We start from the raw sequence: 18,002 nt of genomic DNA on the forward strand, positions 1-18,002 counted from the left end.
AGTTATGGGTCGCTGGCGTGCATGCATGCACACCCCAGCAAGATATCGCTTCTGCACATGCCTAGGAAGCAAGATCTCACCAGAGGAGGCGCGCACAAGATTTAGGGGATTTTCTTTTGCTTCTGCGCATGCTCAGAAGCAAAAATTTGCCAAACTCGCACATGCGCGACCCCTTGCAAAATTTTGCTTCCTGTGCATGTGCAGAAGCTCCAGCGCGCACTGATTTTCGGCCTTGGGAAATCCTTCCTTTCTTCCGAGGTGGGTCAAATGAGGACCCAGATTGTTGGGGGCAAGAGGCTGATTCTGTAAACCGCTTAGAGAGGGCTGGAAAGGCACCATGAAGCAGTAAGCGGTATTGCCCTTCCTTCCTTCCATCCATCCATCCCCTCCCTCCTTCCCTCCCTCCCTCCCATCCTTCCTTCCTTCCATCCATCCATCCATCCCCTCCCTCCTTCCCTCCCTCCCTTCCATCCTCCCTCCCTTCCTTCCATCCATCGATCCATCCATCCATCCACCCACCCATCCAACCCCTTTGTTCCTTTGTTCCTTTGTTCCTTCCTTTGTTCCTTCGTTTGTTCGTTCGTTCGTTCCTTCATTCATTTGTTCATTTGTTCATTTGTTCATTCGTTCATTAGTTCCTTCGTTCCTTCCTTCCTTCCATCCATCCATCCATCCATCCAACCAAGCCCTTCCTCCCTCCCTCCCATCCATCCATCGAACCAACCAACCAAGCCCTTCCTTCCTTCCTTCCTTCCTTCCTTCCTTCCTTCCTTCCTTCCTTCCTTCCTTCCTTCCTTCCTTCCTCCCTCCCTCCCTCCCTCCCTCCCTCCCTTCCTGGTTGACTCATCCTTCTATCCTTCCAAGGTGGGTCAAATTCAATTCCATTCAATTCAATTTATTAGATTTGTATGCCGCCCCTCTCCGAAGACTGAAATGAGAAATGAGGATCCAGATTGTTGGGGGCAATATGCTGATTCTGTAAACCGCTTAGAGAAGGCTGAAAAAACACGGTGAAGCGGTATACAAGTCTAAGTGCTATTGCTAATGGAGGAACCATGGCTGTTCTCCATTCTTGATTTCTTCTGCAAGGGAAGGGAAGGTTGGAGGAACCGAGACAACTGGCTGCACCTGGTTTGGACTCAGCTGATCTAGGAAACCCTGGTTCAAGCTGAGTGGGCAAAGAATTAAGGGCCTCTTGTTCCCCTGTAAATTAATGCTAATTCTCCCTGGTTTTCACTTGACACATATTCCCTGCGCGCGATAAGCCAAGGTGCTTAAACTTTGCTCCCTTGAGGGTTTTTTTTCTGCACAAAATGTCACCCTGGTTACCTTTACACTAAGGGAGCTCCCAATGGACATTAGAAGAATAATAACATTGTGATGAGCCACAGTGGCGCAGAGCGCAGTACTGCCGGCGACTTCTGCTGACTGCCGGCAGTTTGGCAGTTCGATTCTCACGAGGCTCAAGGTTGGCTCAGCCTTCCATTCTTTCCGAGGTGGATAAAATGGGGACCCAGATTGTTGGGGGCAATATATACTGTCTCTGTAAGCTGCTTAGAGAGGGCTGTAATGCACTATGAAGTGGTACACAGTGTTCCCTCGATTTTCACAGGGGATGCGTTCCGAGACCTCCCGCGAAAGTCGAATTTCCGTGAAGTAGAGATGCGGAAATACACTATTTTTGGCTATGAACAGTATTACAAGCCTTCCCTTAACACTTTAAACCCCTAAATTGCAATTTCCCATTCCCTTAGCAACCATTCAGATTATTACTCACCCTGTTTATTTATTAAAGTTTATTAAAAAAAATATTTATTAAAGGCAAACCAAAGTTTGGCAATGACATATGACGTCATTGGGCGCGAAAAACCGTGCTATAGGGAAAAAACCCATGAACTATTTTTTAATTAATATTTTTGAAAAACCGTGGTGTAGACGTTTCGCGAAGTTTGAACCCGTGAAAATTGAGGGAACACTGTATCTGTTTAAATGCTATTGCTATCGCTATCTTCAGTTCAAGCTAACACTTTCTGCAAACAAACCACCAAAGCTCAGAAATCCAGGACCCCACAAAACCAGACGGTTCAATCTTTGCTGAGGACTTTTGTTGAGGTTCATCATTTTCACTTTTTAAAAGTTTTTTGGAGAGAGAACTGCCAAATTAATGTTTCTGTCTGTCTGTCTGTCTGTCTGTCTGTTTAGTTGACGGGACCTGAAGGAGGCCAGCTCTGTGTGATCTTATTGGTCTCTAGGAGGTATGTGGCAAGAGGAAGTCCCATAGATAGTCTGGCCCTGGGCCATATAGGGCTTTATAGGTAATAACCAACACCTTGAATTGTGCTCGGAGACTAGTAGGTGTTATAGAATAGAATAGAATAGAATAGAATAGAATAGAATTCTTTATTGGCCAAGTGTGATTCGACACACAAGGAATTTGTCTTTGGTGCAGATGCTCTCAGTGTACATAAAAGAAAAATATACATTATTTATTATTATTATTATTATTATTATTATTATTATTATTAATTAGATTTGTATGCCGCCCTTCTCTGTAGACTCGGGGCCGCTCACAACACAATAAAACAGTTCATAACAAATCTAATAATTTACAATTTAAAATATATATTTTTTAAAAAAAAACCATTATTAAGCAGATATACATACAAACATACCATACATAAAGTGTATAGGCCCGGGGGAGATATCTCAGTTCCCCCATGCCTGATGACAAAGGTGAGTTTTGAGAAGTTTACGAAAGGCAAGGAGGGTAGGGGCAGTTCTAATCTCTGGGTGGAGCTGGTTCCAGAGAGTCGGGGCCGCCACAGAGAAGGCTCTTCCCCTGGGGCCCACCAAACGACATTATTTAGTTGACGGGACCCAGAGAAGACCCTCTCTGTGGGACCTAATCGGTCGCTGGGATTCGTGTAGCAGAAGGCGGTCTCGGAGATATTCTGGTCCGATACCATGAAGGGCTTTATAGGTCATAACCTTTGTCAAGAATCATGTGGTACAACACTTAATGATTGTCATAGGGGTAAGATAAGTAACGAAGAAACAATCAATATTAATAAAAAATCTTAGCATACAAGCAACAAGTTACAGTCATACAGTCCTAAGTGGGAGGGAAGGGACGATAGGAATGATGAGAAAAAATAGTTATAAATAGAAGTGCAGACTTAGTAAAAAGTTGACAGTGTTGAGGGAATTATTTGTTTAGCAGAGTGAGGGCGTTCGGGGAAAAACTGTCCTTGTGTCTAGTTGTTTTGGTGTGCAGTGCTCTGTAGCGATGTTTTGAGGGTAAGGAGTTGAAACAGTTTGTGTCCAGGATGCGAGGGGTCAGTAAATATTTTCACTGCCCTCTTTTTGACTCGTGCAGTATACAGGTCCTCAATGGAAGGCAGTTTGGCCGCCATTGTTTTTTCTGCAGTTCTGATTGTCCTCTGAAGTCTGTGTCGGTCTTGTTCGGTTGCAAAACCAAACCAGACAGTTATAGAGGTGCAGATAACAGATCGAGGCATACCCATGACAGCTCTCGCGGCTGCATTCTGCACTATTTGCAGTCTCCGAACACTTTTCAAGGGTAGCCCCGTACTGGCTTGGACTATTTTTTTCTGCAAGCGCAGAAGCAAACAAAAAGCCAAAAATTGGCGAAACCTCACGCGCGGGATCGTCTTCCCGCAAGATTTCTCTTGCTGTGGCATTCACAGAAACCAAATCTCGTGTGATAGAAACATAGAAACACAGGAGACTGACGGCAGAAAAAGACCTCATGGTCCATCTAGTCTGCCCTTATACTATTTCCTGTATTTTATCTTACAATGGATATATGTTTATCCCAGGCATGTTTCAATTCAGTTACTGTGGATTTACCAACCACGTCTGCAGGCAGTTTGTTCCAAGCCTCTACTACTCTTTCAGTAAAATAATATTTTCTCATGTTGCTTCTGATCTTTCCCCCAACTAACCTCAGATTGTGCCCCCTTGTCCTTGTGTTTACTTTCCTATTAAAAACACTTCCCTCCTACCTATCTGTCTATCATCTATCTATCTATCTATCTATCTATCTATCTATCTATCTATCTATCTATCTATCTATCTATCTATCTATCATCTACCTACCTACCTACCTACCTACCTATCTATCTATTTATCTATCTATACCTCCTGGTCCATCTAGTCTGCCCTTATACTATTTCCTGTATTTTATCTTAGGATGGATATATGTTTATCCCAGGCATGTTTAAATTCAGTTACTGTGGATTGACCAACCACGTCTGCTGGAAGTTTGTTCCAAGGATCTACTACTCTACTACTCTGATGGGCGCGCATCGTGGGCGCCGAGATTCGTGTGCATCTCAGTTTCTGCTACTGGAACCCCGATCCCAGCCAAAGCGGTTGCAACCCGTTTACTGATCTGGACCAAGCATATTCTCGGAGGCTTCAGGGCTAGAAATTAGCCAGCCGTCAAATTAGCGCTGACTTTACTGCTGGGGGCGGAATTGAAAAACGGAGCTCGAAGGGAGCTGTTTTCACGGCTGACCTTTCTTTAATGATCCTGTTAGGACAGCTAATGGCCGTTCCGACATTCCACCCAGGTTAATTGTCCAGGTTGAGAAGGGGATTATTACACGCAGGATCACAGAGGGCAACGTTGGAGGAGGAGGAGGAGAAGGAGGAGGAGAAGGAGGAGGAGGTGGTGCTCTAAGATCTAACCAATTGAGCTGTCCAATGTCCACCCTCCCTCTTCGTGGCTGAGCGGAGGCTCCGAAATCTAGTTGGATCTTGTACCGTTTTAGGTCAAAGCGATTCAGGCCGAGCTTAATCGCCCCAAACATGCAGGCATTTTAAGGGCAAAGGGCAAAGAGCGTTTCCCTTGCAAAACAAAGAATCCCAAGCTTTTTGTAGAAACTTGAAGCCTCCTGATGGTTAATGTCATTTCTTTTTTTTTTTAAAAAACCCACACTCCTGAGCTGGAAAATTTTGCAGCTGCAGCTGGTGCTCTGGCTTCCTGCTGTGGGGCCTGAGAAAGACACAAGCAAACTGTTCTTCCAGAGAGAGAGAGACAGAGAGAGAGAGAGACAGAGAGAGAGACAGAGAGAGAGAGAGACAGAGACAGAGAGAGAGACAGAGAGAGAGAGAGAGAGACGGAGAGAGAGAGACAGAGAGAGAGAGACAGAGAGAGAGACAGAGAGAGAGAGAGACAGAGAGAGAGACAGAGAGAGAGACAGAGAGAGAGACAGAGAGAGAGACAGAGAGAGAGACAGAGAGAGAGACAGAGAGAGAGACAGACACACAGAGAGAGAGAGAGACAGAGAGAGACGGAGAGACAGAGAGAGATGGAGAGAGAGAGAGAGAGAGAGAGACAGACAGACAGAGAGAGAGAGACAGAGAGAGAGAGAGAGACAGAGAGAGACGGAGAGACAGAGAGAGACGGAGAGACAGAGGGAGAGAGACAGAGAGAGAGAGAGAGACAGAGAGAGAGAGAGACAGAGAGAGAGAGACACACAGGGAGAGAGAGAGAGAGACAGAGAGAGAGACAGAGAGAGACGGAGAGACAGAGAGAGAGAGAGATAAAGACAGACAGACAGACAGACACACAGAAAGTGACAGTGAGAGGGAGAGAGAGGGAGAGAGAGAGAGAAAGACAGGAAGAGAGGTGTGGTCAGGGTGGAAGGATAGGAGAAAAAGGGAGGGAATGAAAGAGCAAGAAGGGGAGAAGAAGGAAGGATGGGAGAGAAAGAGAGAGAAAGAGGAGAAAGAGACAGAGAGGGGTTGGGGGAAGAGAGACGAGGGCAGGGAGGATGGGAAAGAAAGGGAGGAAAAGGGAAAGAAAGAGAGAGAAGGGGAGAAGGAAGGAAGGATTGGAGAGAAAGAGGAGGAAAAAAGAGATAGAGACAGAGAGAGGTGTGGGTGGAGGGAAGAGAAAGAGAGGGGGAGGGAGGATGGGAAAGAAAGGGAGGAAAGGGGAAAGAAAGAGAGAGAAGGGGAGAAGAAAGAAGGATGGAAGAGAAAGAGAAAGAAAGAGACAGAGAGAGGTGGGAGTGGGGGGAAGAGAGAGAAAGGGAGGGAGGAAGAGGGGAAGGTAGGGAGGAAGGAAGGAAGGAGGGAAGGGAGATAAAGGGAGAGCGAGAGACAGAGAAAAAGAGGCCGAGGGGAGGGGAAGAAAAAAGAGAAAGGGGGAAGAAAGGGGGGAAGGAAAGATGGGACAGAAAGGGCGAGAAGAGAGAGAGAAAAAGAAGGAAAGGAAGGGAAGAAGGAAGAACAAAAGAGAAAGGAATAGAAGAGAAAGAAGAAAAATCAAGAGACACACACAGAGAGAGACACAGGGCAGGAGAAAGGTAGATAGGAAGGAAGGAAGGAAGGAAGAGAGAGAGAGAAAGGGAGAGAAAGAGAGAGATTCTATTAGGCTCAGATGCCAGTTTCTTTGAGAAGCCCAGAGTTCCACCTGGTGATGAGTTGAAGGAACAACAGATGGATCATTTTTCAACACCAACAAAAAAATTCACAGAACGTCTCCAATAGAAGATAAATATTTGGAGCACAGGATTTAACGGTGGGTCCCTCCCTTGATGCTCTCTGGGAGTCTGGGAGTCTCCTTGCAGATGTTTCCACCTAATCAAAGATCCACCAAGAATGCTCCCACCAACATGCTAGGATGAGCCATTGGTATACAAGCCGAGATCAAACCTCCTAGCACTGATTATGTTCTGTAGATGGTTTATGAACCCTCTGGAAGAAAACAACCAAGCTCCTCTGGGGGCCCATGAGCCGAGATGGCGCAGTGGGTAGAGTGCTGTACTGCAGGCTACTGAAGCTGACTGCTAGATCTGTAGGTCAGCGGTTCAAATCTCATCACCGCCTCAAAGTTGACTCAGCCTTCGGTCCTTCTGAGGTGGGTCAAATGAGGACCCCGATTGTGGGGGCAACATGCTGGCTCTATTAAAAAGTGCTACTGCTCCGAGTCTTCGGAGAGGGGCGGCATACAAATCTAATAAATTATTATTATTATTTATTTATTTATTTATTTATTTATTTATTTACTTACTTACTTACTTACTTATTAATTTATTTATTTATTTATTTATTAATTAGATTTGTATGCTGCCCCTATCCATAGACTCGGGGTGGCTAACAACAATAATAAAAAACAGCATATAACAAATCTAATATTTAAAATAACTAAAAACCCTTATTAAAAACCAAACATACACACAAGCATACCATGCATCAATTGTATAGGCCTGGGAGGAAAGGAATATCTCAGTTCCCCCATGCCTGATGACAGAGGTGGGTTTTAAGGAGCTTACGAAAGGCGAGGAGGGTGGGAGCAATTCTGATCTCTGGGGGGAGTTGGTTCCAGAGGGCCGGGGCTGCCACAGAGAAGGCTCTTCCCCTGGGTCCTGCCAAATGACATTGTTTAGTTGACGGGACCCGGAGAAGGCCCACTCTGTGGGACTTAACTGGTCGCTGGGATTCGTGTGGCAGAAGGCGGTCCCGGAGACATTCTGGTCCAATGCCATGTTGTAAGCCGCCCTGAGTCTAAGGAGAAGGGCGGCATAATACTGAATTTAAACACGCCTGGGATAAACATATATCCATCCTAAGATAAAATACAGAAAATAGTATAAGGGCAGACTAGATGGACCTTGAGGTCTTTTTTGGCCGCCAATCTTCTATATTTCTATATTTCCTTGTATATATTTGTTTGCGCAAATGAGGTATATTTTTGTGTGCGCAAATGCGTGTCTCTCCCTTGATCCTTTGCTTCGTTTTATTTGGAAAAGCTCCAGGCTAGCAAAAATCACACATATTCCCACTGATTCTTCTTCAATTAATTCTGCCAATCGAAAGGAAAAAAAACGACAACGTGGGAACAGCTGGTGCATTATTCATTGATTACTCATCTGTGAAATTGTCATTTTTAAAACAACAACAACACCCCCACCGCTGAGCAAACCTTTTAATCAATAATTAGTAAGGGTTTCTCGGGCTCCATCAAAAGCAGAAAGTTATAAAGCATTTGAATTAAAGTTTATGTTATTCTCGAGATGCTTCCAAAGTAAATGAAGAGCTAGTTTTAGGAGACCCCAGCTGGGCAATAGATAGAATGCGGGATTAAAATAAAAGAGGAAACTGAGGTTAATTTGCAGATCATGTATTTATTTATTGTATTTATTTCGTGATATTTATATGCTGCCCAATTCCAGAAGGACTCTAGGCAGCTCACAATAATCACAACAAATCAGGGGATTAGAAACCAAGACTTACGAAGACAGACTGTGGGAACTGGGCATGGACAGCCTAGAGAAAAGGAGGGCCAGAGCTGACATGATAGCAGTCTACAAGTATACGAGGGGTTGCCACAGAGAGGAGGGGATCACTTTATTCTCCAGGGCACCGGAGGGCCGGACGAGGAACAACAGCTGGAAGCTGACCAAGGAGAGATTCAACATGGAGATAAGGAGGAACTTCCTGACGGTCAGAACGATCAACCAGTGGAACAACCTACCAGCAGACGTTGTGAACTCCAATACTCTGGACATTTTTAAGAGGAAATTGAAGTGCCATTTGGCTGGGATGCTGTAGGGTTCCTGCTTAGACAGGGGGTTGGACTTGATGACCCGCATGGTCCCTTCCAACTCTAACAATAAAGAAATAAATAAATAAAAATAAATGAAAACAATATAAAAATAAAAATAGCAAATAGCCTTAAAATACATAAATAACCCAACAAGTCATGCATACATTCAATCATTCCTAGTCCCAGGCCTGCTGGAAAAGCCAGGTTTTAACGGCTTTCCAGAAGACCGGAAGGGTGGGGATAGTACGGAACTCTGGAGGCAGCTGATTCCACAGGGTCAGAGCCACCACAGAGAAGGCCCTGCCAATCGAAATGGTTTGGCAGACGGGACCTGGAGAAGGCCAACCCTGTATGAGGAAGAAGGCAACCCCTTTGAGGTGATGATCCAGGGAACAGTGGCTGACTGACTCTTAACATGGGACGTGACATTCTGATTCTTGGGCAAGAAGAACCAATGATTGAAGTAGCTAATAATAAGAGAGAATTTGATCCACAGAATAGAAGGCTTTGCAAGAAAATCTCATAGGGGCTTTGATGATATACACATCTATCTCTACCCTTCCCTTTCTATCATCTCCCTCCCTTATAATATCTCTCTCTCTCTCTCTCTCTCTCACACACACATACACACAAAAATTTTTAATGACCCCCAAATTTATTTATTTTATTTATATGTATTTATTATAATCCCTTGCAAGGTGGAGTCTGGGCAACTGAATGGAGCTAGCAGAGTGTTTAATGGCAGGATGTCAATGCAGGTCATATTTAGCAGATTGTGTCCAGAGAGAGAAATGTTTGCCTCTACCTAGGTTAGAACTCACAGCCCCCTAATTGTGAGGCGAGAGCTCCACCTCTAGGCCACTCAACCACTCCTCGTCCATCTGTCCATCCATCCATCCATCCATCCATCCATCCATCCATCCATCTATCTATCTATCTATCTATCTATCTATCTATCTATCTATCTATCTATCTATCTATCTATCTATCATCTATTGTCTGTCTGTCTGTCTACCTATCTACTCTATCAATCTTTCTTTCTCAATCTCTCTCTTACTTATCTACCATCTCTCTCTATCTTTCTGTCTGTCTATCTGTCTGTCTATCCATCCGTCTATCTACCTATCTACCTATCTACCCATCTATCCATCTACCTATCTACCTATCTACCTATCTATCTATCTATCTATCTACCTATCATCTATTGTCTGTCTGTCTGTCTGTCTACCTATCTACTCTATCAACCTTTCTTTCTCAATCTCCCACCTATCATCCATCCATCTACCTATATTTATCTATCATCTCTCTCTCTCTCTCTCATCTCTATCTTTCTCAATCTCTCTCTTACTTATCTACCATCTCTCTCTCTATCTATCTTTCTGTCTGTCTGTCTACCTGTCTACCTATCTACCTATCAACCCACCTACCTACCTGCCTGCCTGCCTACCTACCTGCCTTCCGGCCTGCCTACCTGTCTGTCTGTCTGTCTGTCTGTCTGTCTGTCTGTCTGTCTGTCTGTCTGTCTGTCTGTCTGTCTATCTATCTATCTATCTATCTATCTATCTATCTATCTATCTATCTATCTATCTATCATCAATCATCTATCTATCTACCTACCTGCCTACCTACCTGCCTACCTACCTGCCTGCCTACCTACCAGATTCGGGTAAAAACACGGCTCCTCTTATCACAGCCTAATTACTCTTCCTCCAACCTAAACTATGCATATAATTAGGGACCAAGAAATGTGATTCTTACAAGGGTCCTCCGAGACACATTCGCTAGTCAAACGGAGGAATAAAACAACCAACAAAGGCCTTTAGTAGAGAAAATGCATTTAAATAGCAAGACCACATTAGCTGCAGCTTTGATTTTCAGCTCAGGGGTTTTTAAGTTTACCGACTTTTGTTAGGACTCACAATTACCTACAGCGGCCTCTGTTAAGATGGAGAGCAGGGACATAAATATTCATAAAAAGAACACATAATTCTCTACCGCTTTGCTGTGAAATTAGATCCCCCCCCCAATTATTTTCACCATCCCTCTCCAACTTGAATATTTTATATCAGCAGTCACTTAGGCTTTAAAACTCTCACCCCTTCATTCTTTCATTATTATAGCTTTCTTTGTGATTGTTATTTCCGAAAGTCCGATGCACCAGACTGCTCCCCAATTAACTTTTACATTCATTAATGCATTATTCATCAAAGTTTCTTCTGGAATTTTATGTCTTTGGCCTTTGCAAGCTTACAAGATCAATAAAGACAGTAAATCCCATTAAAATCTCCTTTATTTTGACAAAAATGAAAAGATGGGAAGGATTGTAAATAGTTCTTGATGTCGTAACTTCAAGCCATCGCTAAAAAACTGGGCGTATGTAGAGGACAACCAAGGAAGAAGGAGATGTAGCTCCATAATTGTTGTGGTTAGTTCTGGCCCAGCTCCTGCCCCAAGGACTGTGGATGTGGGGGAGACATCCACATGCCGCAGGCCTGTTTTGCCCCCGGTGGAATCTGCTGATGAAGGCTCCACTGACCGAGAAGACATGAGTGACAGGGAGGAGGAGAGTGTGGCAGACAGCTCAGAAGGAGATCAATTATCTAGCTCCTCCTTGGATTCAGAACAAGAGTTAATGATACAGCCACCCATGCGGAGAGCGATGTATAGGCAGCAACAACTGAGAGATTATTATCAAAGAAAATGAGGCCACCTGTGGTTGGGTGGGGCTGTGGTAATTAGTGAGGCTGCTATAAAGAGCAGCTTGTGGGTTTGGCCATTGTGGAGGATTATCTGATCGTTGTGTTTCGTGCCTGCTTTGCTGACTTCGACCTTTTGTGTGCTGATTTTTCCCCACTTTGAAACTAAACCAGGGCAAAGTGTGTTTCACTTTGTGAAAGAAGAAGGGCTGTGAATTGCCTCACAGCTGCAAGCTAAGTATCTCAGAACTGATAAGGGACTTATACAAATTACCAGTTTGTTTGGAGACAAGTGCTCTTTGCTATAGAAAAAGAGGGCTTAGTTTAAGTGAATTTCCGTTATAAAGAACATTGTTTTGAATTTTCAAACGTGTTTGTCTGAAATTTGTACCTGTGAATTTTCGGGAGGATTCTACTAGAGAGCCCCACAGAACAATAATAAAAACACCATTTTGCAAGGAAATGGTCCTGGGTTCGGTTCAAAGCCTTCAAGCCTTGGGCTAGGAAAAATCTTTCTCTCATAAAATATGTTCAAACGCCCCAAGGACATTCTAGAAAAGATTCCAAAAGAAGGCAAAGGAAAATTTTAAACCTAGCATTAAAACCTAGATTGCTTTGGAGTTAAAAGAGTTATTTGTTTTCTATTTATTAGCAATGAAGTCTAATGAGTCCCAATCCTCAAACAAGTTGGCTGGAAGCATAAAACACGAATAAGGTAAAGTTTTAATACATTATATTGTGTATACTTTTTGCCAACGATGTGAAACGTTTCAACATTACTGACAACACATCTACTCTCCAAAAAGACCTTGACTTTGTCTCAGATTGGTCTAACACCTAGCAACTTCAAATATCAACCAACAAATGCTCTGCCCTCCACATCGGCAAAAAGAATCCGAACCTCATATATGAACTGAATAAACAAATTCTCACTGCCAACCCACACTCAGTAAAAGACCTTGGAATACTAATATCAAATGACCTAAGTGGCAAAGCCCACTGCAACAATATCGCCAAAAAGGCTTCTAGAGTTGTTAACCTGATCCTACGCAGCTTCTGCTCCCGCAATCTCACACTACTGACAAGAGCCTACAAAGCTTATTTATTTATTTATTTATTTATTTATTTATTTATTTATTTATTTATTTATTTATTTATTTATTTATTTATTTATTTATTTATTTATTTATTTATTTATTTATTTATTTATTATTTAGATTTGTATGCCGCCCCTCTCTGAAGACCCATTCTCGAATACAGCTCATCTGTCTGGAACCCATACCACATCTCGGACATCAACACCCTCGAAAACATCCAAAGATATTTCACCAGAGGAGCCCTTCACTCCTCCACTCGAAACAGAATACCCTACGAAAATAGACTAACTATCCTGGGTCTAGAAAGCTTAGAACTACGGCGCCTAAAACACGATTTGAGTATTGCCCACAAGATCATATGCTGCAATGTCCTACCGGTCAATGACTACTTCAGCTTCAAACGCAACAACACAAGAGCACGCAACAGATTCAAACTTAATATTAACCGCTCCAAACTTGACTGTTAAAAACATGACTTTAACAATCAAGTTGTCGAAGTGTGGAACTCATTACCTGACTCAGTAGTGTCAACCCCTAACCCCCAAAATTTCTCCCTTAGTCTATCCATGATTGACCTCTCCAACTTCCTAAGAGGCCAGTAAGGGGCGTACATAAGTGCACTAGTGTGCCTTTCATCCCCTGTCCAATTGTCTTTCCTTTATCTCATATATCATATATATTTTCTTCCTTTCATATATCTTCTCTATTTTTACATATTATTTATATATATATTACTTCATGTCTATTCTCTTCCATATGTATTGTGTATTGGACAAAGAATAAATAAATAAATAAATAAATAAATAAATAAATAAATAAATAAAAAAATAAAAAAATACTGGCAAAGTACATTTGGACGGCTTTAGATAAGTTAGAAATTCTTGGGAATTCTTATTATCTTGCCTGACAATTCTTCTCATTTTGGTTATGTTGGTTAATCTCTAGTGGCTCTCAAATATTAAGGGCCAAAGCCATATATGACTTTCTTGAAATTTAATTTGAAGTTTAGATTTACTTGGAAAAGACTAATAATGGAATGGTTCTTCCTTTTCTTTTTCATGTATTTGAATTTATAAGGTTTATATTTGGTAAATCCTTAATATCATCCCTCCCTCCCTTTATTTATTGTTAGAGTTGAAAGGGACCATGAGGGCCATCAAGTTCAACCCCCCTGCCCAAGCAGGAACCCTATAGCACACCAGTCAAGTGGCAGTTCAATCTTCTCTTAAAAATGTCCAGAGTGTTGGAGTTCACAGCGTCCACTGGTAGGTTGTTCCATTGGTTGATCGCTCTGATTGTCAGGAAGTTCCTCCTTATCTCCATGTTGAATCTCTCCTTGGTCAGCTTCCAGCCGTTGTTCCCTGTCCGGCCCTTCCTTCCTTCCTTCCTTCCTTCCTTCCTTTCTTCCTTCCTTCCTTCCTTCCTTCCTTCCTCATCCCTCCCTCCCTACCTCCCACTAAAAATTAAGCAATACTATTCACATTTAAAATTAGGAAATGCCCTCAAGATGGCAGCACAACCTCACAATTGGAGCCTTTTGCAAGGCTAACAATAGCATCCAAAACCAGCAGGGGGACCAGAGATGAACACAAAAAATATACTTGGTTAATTCACAATTTGTGTGAAGAGCGAAAGGCTTAATCGAAAATCTGGTGGTTTCTCACTTCTTTGCATGACTGATTATAATCGGACTGAGAGAGAAAGTGAATTTTTTTTAAAGTACTGACAAAGAGATGAACACAACTGAACACTTTCACTAGTGCTGGCTGGGTTGTTCCTTAGGGCTGTGTTAGTATCCCTGTTTATTAAATATATAGGCGGTTTATTATAGATGCTTTATGCTGATTTATGCAATTTAAACATGTTAAGAGGCTTCTCCCCCCCCCCCAGGACTTTACAAAGGAGAAAAAGATGCTGCGATATTTAGCCCTTACTCCTGCACAATAACACAAGGCTGTGCTCGCTCCTACACAATAATACAACCAGGGTGCAACATTTTGTACAGTGTTAATATGGAGAGCAATGATGATATTCTCGCAATTTTGTTTGCAATCAATATTAATATATATTATTAATATATCAATATTAATAAAAATCTTAAGGGTACAAGCAACAAGTTATAGTCATACAGTCATAACTTCTTCAGATCGTGCAGAATGCAGCTGCGAGAGCAGTCATGGGCTTCTCTAAATATGCCCATGTTACACCAACACTCCGCAGTCTGCATTGGTTGCCGATCAGTTTCCGGTCACAATTCAAAGTGTTGGTTATGACCTATAGAGCCCTTCATGGCACCGGACCAGATTATCTCAGGGACCACCTTCTGCTGCACAAATCCCAGCGACCAGTTAGGTCCCACAGAGTGGGTCTTCTCCGGGTCCCGTCAACTAAACAATGCCGCTTGGCGGGCCCAGGGGAAGAGACTTCTCTGTGGCGGCCCCAGCCCTCTGGAACCAACTCCCCCCAGAGATTAGAATTGCCCCCACCCTCCTTGCCTTTCGTAAGCTACTTAAAACCTACCTCTGCCGCCAGGCATGGGGGAATTGAGATACCCTTTCCCCCAAGGCCTTTACAATTTTATGCATGGTATGTCTGTATGTATGTTTGGTTTTTTTATTATAATGGGTTTTAATTGTTTTTAGTATTGGATTATTGTTATACACTGTCTTATTATTGCTGGTAGCCGCCCCGAGTCTCCGGAGAGGGTCAGCATACAAATCCAATAAATAAATAAATGAATAAAAAATAAAATAAGTGGGAGGAGATGGGTGATAGGAATGATGAGAAAAAAAACTATTAGTAATAATAGTGCAGACTTGCACTTCATTCGTTCATTTGATCAATCAAGGAGAATTTTGACAAATCATTAGAGTCCCGAGGTTAGCCATCAACCAGAATGTGTTTTGATTTTGCATGGTTTTGTCAGAGTTGGAAGGGAACTTGGAGATCATCTAGTCCAAACCCTTGCTTGAGCAGGAGATCCTAGATGATTTCAGACAAATTCCTGTCCAGCCTCTTCTTAAAATTTTCCAGGGATGGAATTTTCTGAAGGGAAGCCGCTCCATTGCATGGAGAAATTGGTACCAAAGAGATACACTTTTCAGCTGTGACTTACTATGAATTGTTTTGAATTTCAAATGTGTGTGTGTCTGAAATTTGTACCTGTGAATTTTCGGGAGGATTCTACTAGAGAGCCCGACAGAACAATAATAAAACACCATTTTGCAAGGAAATGATCCTGGGTTCGGTTCAAAGCCTTCGAGGCTTGGGCTAGGAAAAATCTTTCTCTCATAAAATATGTTCAAACGCCCCCAGGGACATTCTAGAAAAGATTCCAAAAGAAGGCAAAGGAAAATTTTAACCTAGCATTAAACCTAGATTGCTTTGGAGTTAAAAGAGTTGTTTGTTTTCTATTTATTAGCAATGAAGTCTAATGAGTCCCAATCCTCAAGCATGTTGGCTGGAAGCAGAAAACACGAATAAGGTAAAGTTTTAGTACATGATATTGTGTATACTTTTTGCTGACGATGTGAAACTTTTCAACACCATTGACAACACATTCACTCTCCAAAAAGACCTCGACTTTGTCTCAGATTGGTCTAACACCTGGAAACCCGAGTCTTCGGAGAGGGGCGGCATACAAATCTAAATAATAAATAAATAATAAATAAATAAACTTCAAATATCAACCAACAAATGCTCTGCCCTCCACATTGGCAAAAAGAATCCGAACCTCATATATGAACTGAATAAACAAATTCTCACAGCCAACCCACACTCAGTAAAAGACCTTGGAATACTAATATCAAATGACCTAAGTGCCAAAGCCCACTGCAATAATATCGCCAAAAAGGCTTCTAGAGTTGTTAACCTGATCCTACGTAGCTTCTGCTCCGGCAATCTCACACTACTGACAAGAGCCTACAAAGCTTATGCCAGACCAATTCTCGAATACAGCTCATCTGTCTGGAACCCATACCACATCTCGGACATCAACACCCTCGAAAACGTCCAAAGATATTTCACCAGAGGAGCCCTTCACTCCTCCACTCGAAACAGAATGCCCTACGAAAATAGACTAACTATCCTGGGTCTAGAAAGCTACAGTGCCTAAAACACAATTTAAGTATTGCCCACAAGATCATATGCTGCAATGTTCTACCGGTCAACGACTACTTCAGCTTCAACTGCAATAACACAAGAGCACGCAACAGATTCAAACTTAATATTAACCGCTCCAAACTTGACTGTAAAAAACATGACTTTAACAATTGAGTTGTCGAAGCGTGGAACTGATTACCTGACTCAGTAGTGTCAACTCCTAACCCCCAACATTTCTCCCTTAGACTATCCACGATTGACCTCTTCAGGTTCCTAAGAGGCCAGTAAGGAGCGTACATAAGTGCACTAGTGTGCCTTTCGTCCCCTGTCCAATTGTCTTTCCTTTATCTCATATATCATATATATTTTCTTCCTCTCATATATTTTCTCTTCTATTTTACATATTATCTTTATATATATATAACTTCATGTCTATTCTCTTCCATGTGTATTGTGTATTGGACAAAGAATAAATAAATAAATAAATAAATAAAATACTGGCAAAGTACATTTGGACGGCTTTAGATAAGTTAGAAATTCTTGGGAATTCTTATAATCTTGCCTGATAATTCTTCTCATTTTGGTTATGTTGGTTAATCTCTAGTGCCTCTAAAATATTAAGGGCCAAAGCCATATATGACTTTCTTGAAATTTAATTTGAAGTTTAGATTTACTTGGAAAAGACTAATAATGGAATGGTTCTTCCTTTTCTTTTTCATGTATTTGAATTTATAAGGTTTACATTTGTTAAATCCTTAATATCATCCCTCCTTTCCTTCCTTCCTTCCTTCCTTCCTTCCTTCCTTCCTTCCTTCCTTCCTTCCTTCCTTCCTTCCTTCCTTGTTAAAGTTGAAAGGGACCATGAAGGCCATCAAGTTCAACCCCCTGCCCAAGCAGGAACCCTATAGTACACCAGTCAAGTGGCAGTTCAATCTTCTCTTTAAAATGTCCAGAGTGTTGGAGTTCACAATGTCCGCTAGTAGGTTGTTCCATTGGTTGATCACTCTGACCGTCAGGAAGTTCCTCCTTATCTCCATGTTGAATCTCTCCTTGGTCAGCTTCCAGCCGTTGTTCCTTGTCCGGCTCTTCCTTCCTTCCTTCCTTCCTTCCTTCCTTCCTTCCTTCCTTCCTTCCTTCCTTCCTTCCTTCCTTCCTTTATTTATTGTTAGAGTTGAAAGGCACCATGAAGGCCATCAGGTTCAACCCTCTGCCCAAGCAGGAACCCTATAGCACAACAGTCAAGTGGCAGTTCAATCTTCTCTTAAAAATGTCCAGAGTGTTGGAGTTCACAGCGTCCACTGGTAGGTTGTTCCATTGGTTGATCGCTCTGATTGTCAGGAAGTTCCTCCTTATCTCCATGTTGAATCTCTCCTTGGTCAGCTTCCAGCTGTTGTTCCTTGTCCGGCCCTTCCTTCCTTCCTTCCTTCCTTCCTTCCTTCCTTCCTTCCTTCCTTCCTTCCTTCCTTCCTGCCTGCCTGCCTGCCTGCCTGCCTTCCTTCCTTCCTTCCTTCCTTCCTTCCTTCCTTC

General features: G+C 42.5%; 1 protein-coding gene across 1 annotated transcript in view; it reads left to right on the forward strand.

Annotated features, from left to right (window-relative positions):
• LOC139173221 (carbonic anhydrase 15-like) overlaps nt 1–12,778 on the forward strand; it is a 72,430-nt gene extending 59,652 nt beyond the window's left edge. Inside the window, exons 8-9 of the transcript XR_011559996.1 lie at nt 11,930–11,992; nt 12,495–12,778. The gene's annotated coding sequence lies outside the window, so the exon portion shown is untranslated. The remainder of the gene's footprint in view (nt 1–11,929; nt 11,993–12,494) is intronic.
• Nucleotides 12,779–18,002: the final 5,224 nt, after the last annotated feature.

This window comes from Erythrolamprus reginae, chromosome 10, assembly GCF_031021105.1.
Source record: "Erythrolamprus reginae isolate rEryReg1 chromosome 10, rEryReg1.hap1, whole genome shotgun sequence".
In the NCBI taxonomy this organism is placed as follows: Eukaryota; Metazoa; Chordata; class Lepidosauria; order Squamata; family Dipsadidae; genus Erythrolamprus; species Erythrolamprus reginae.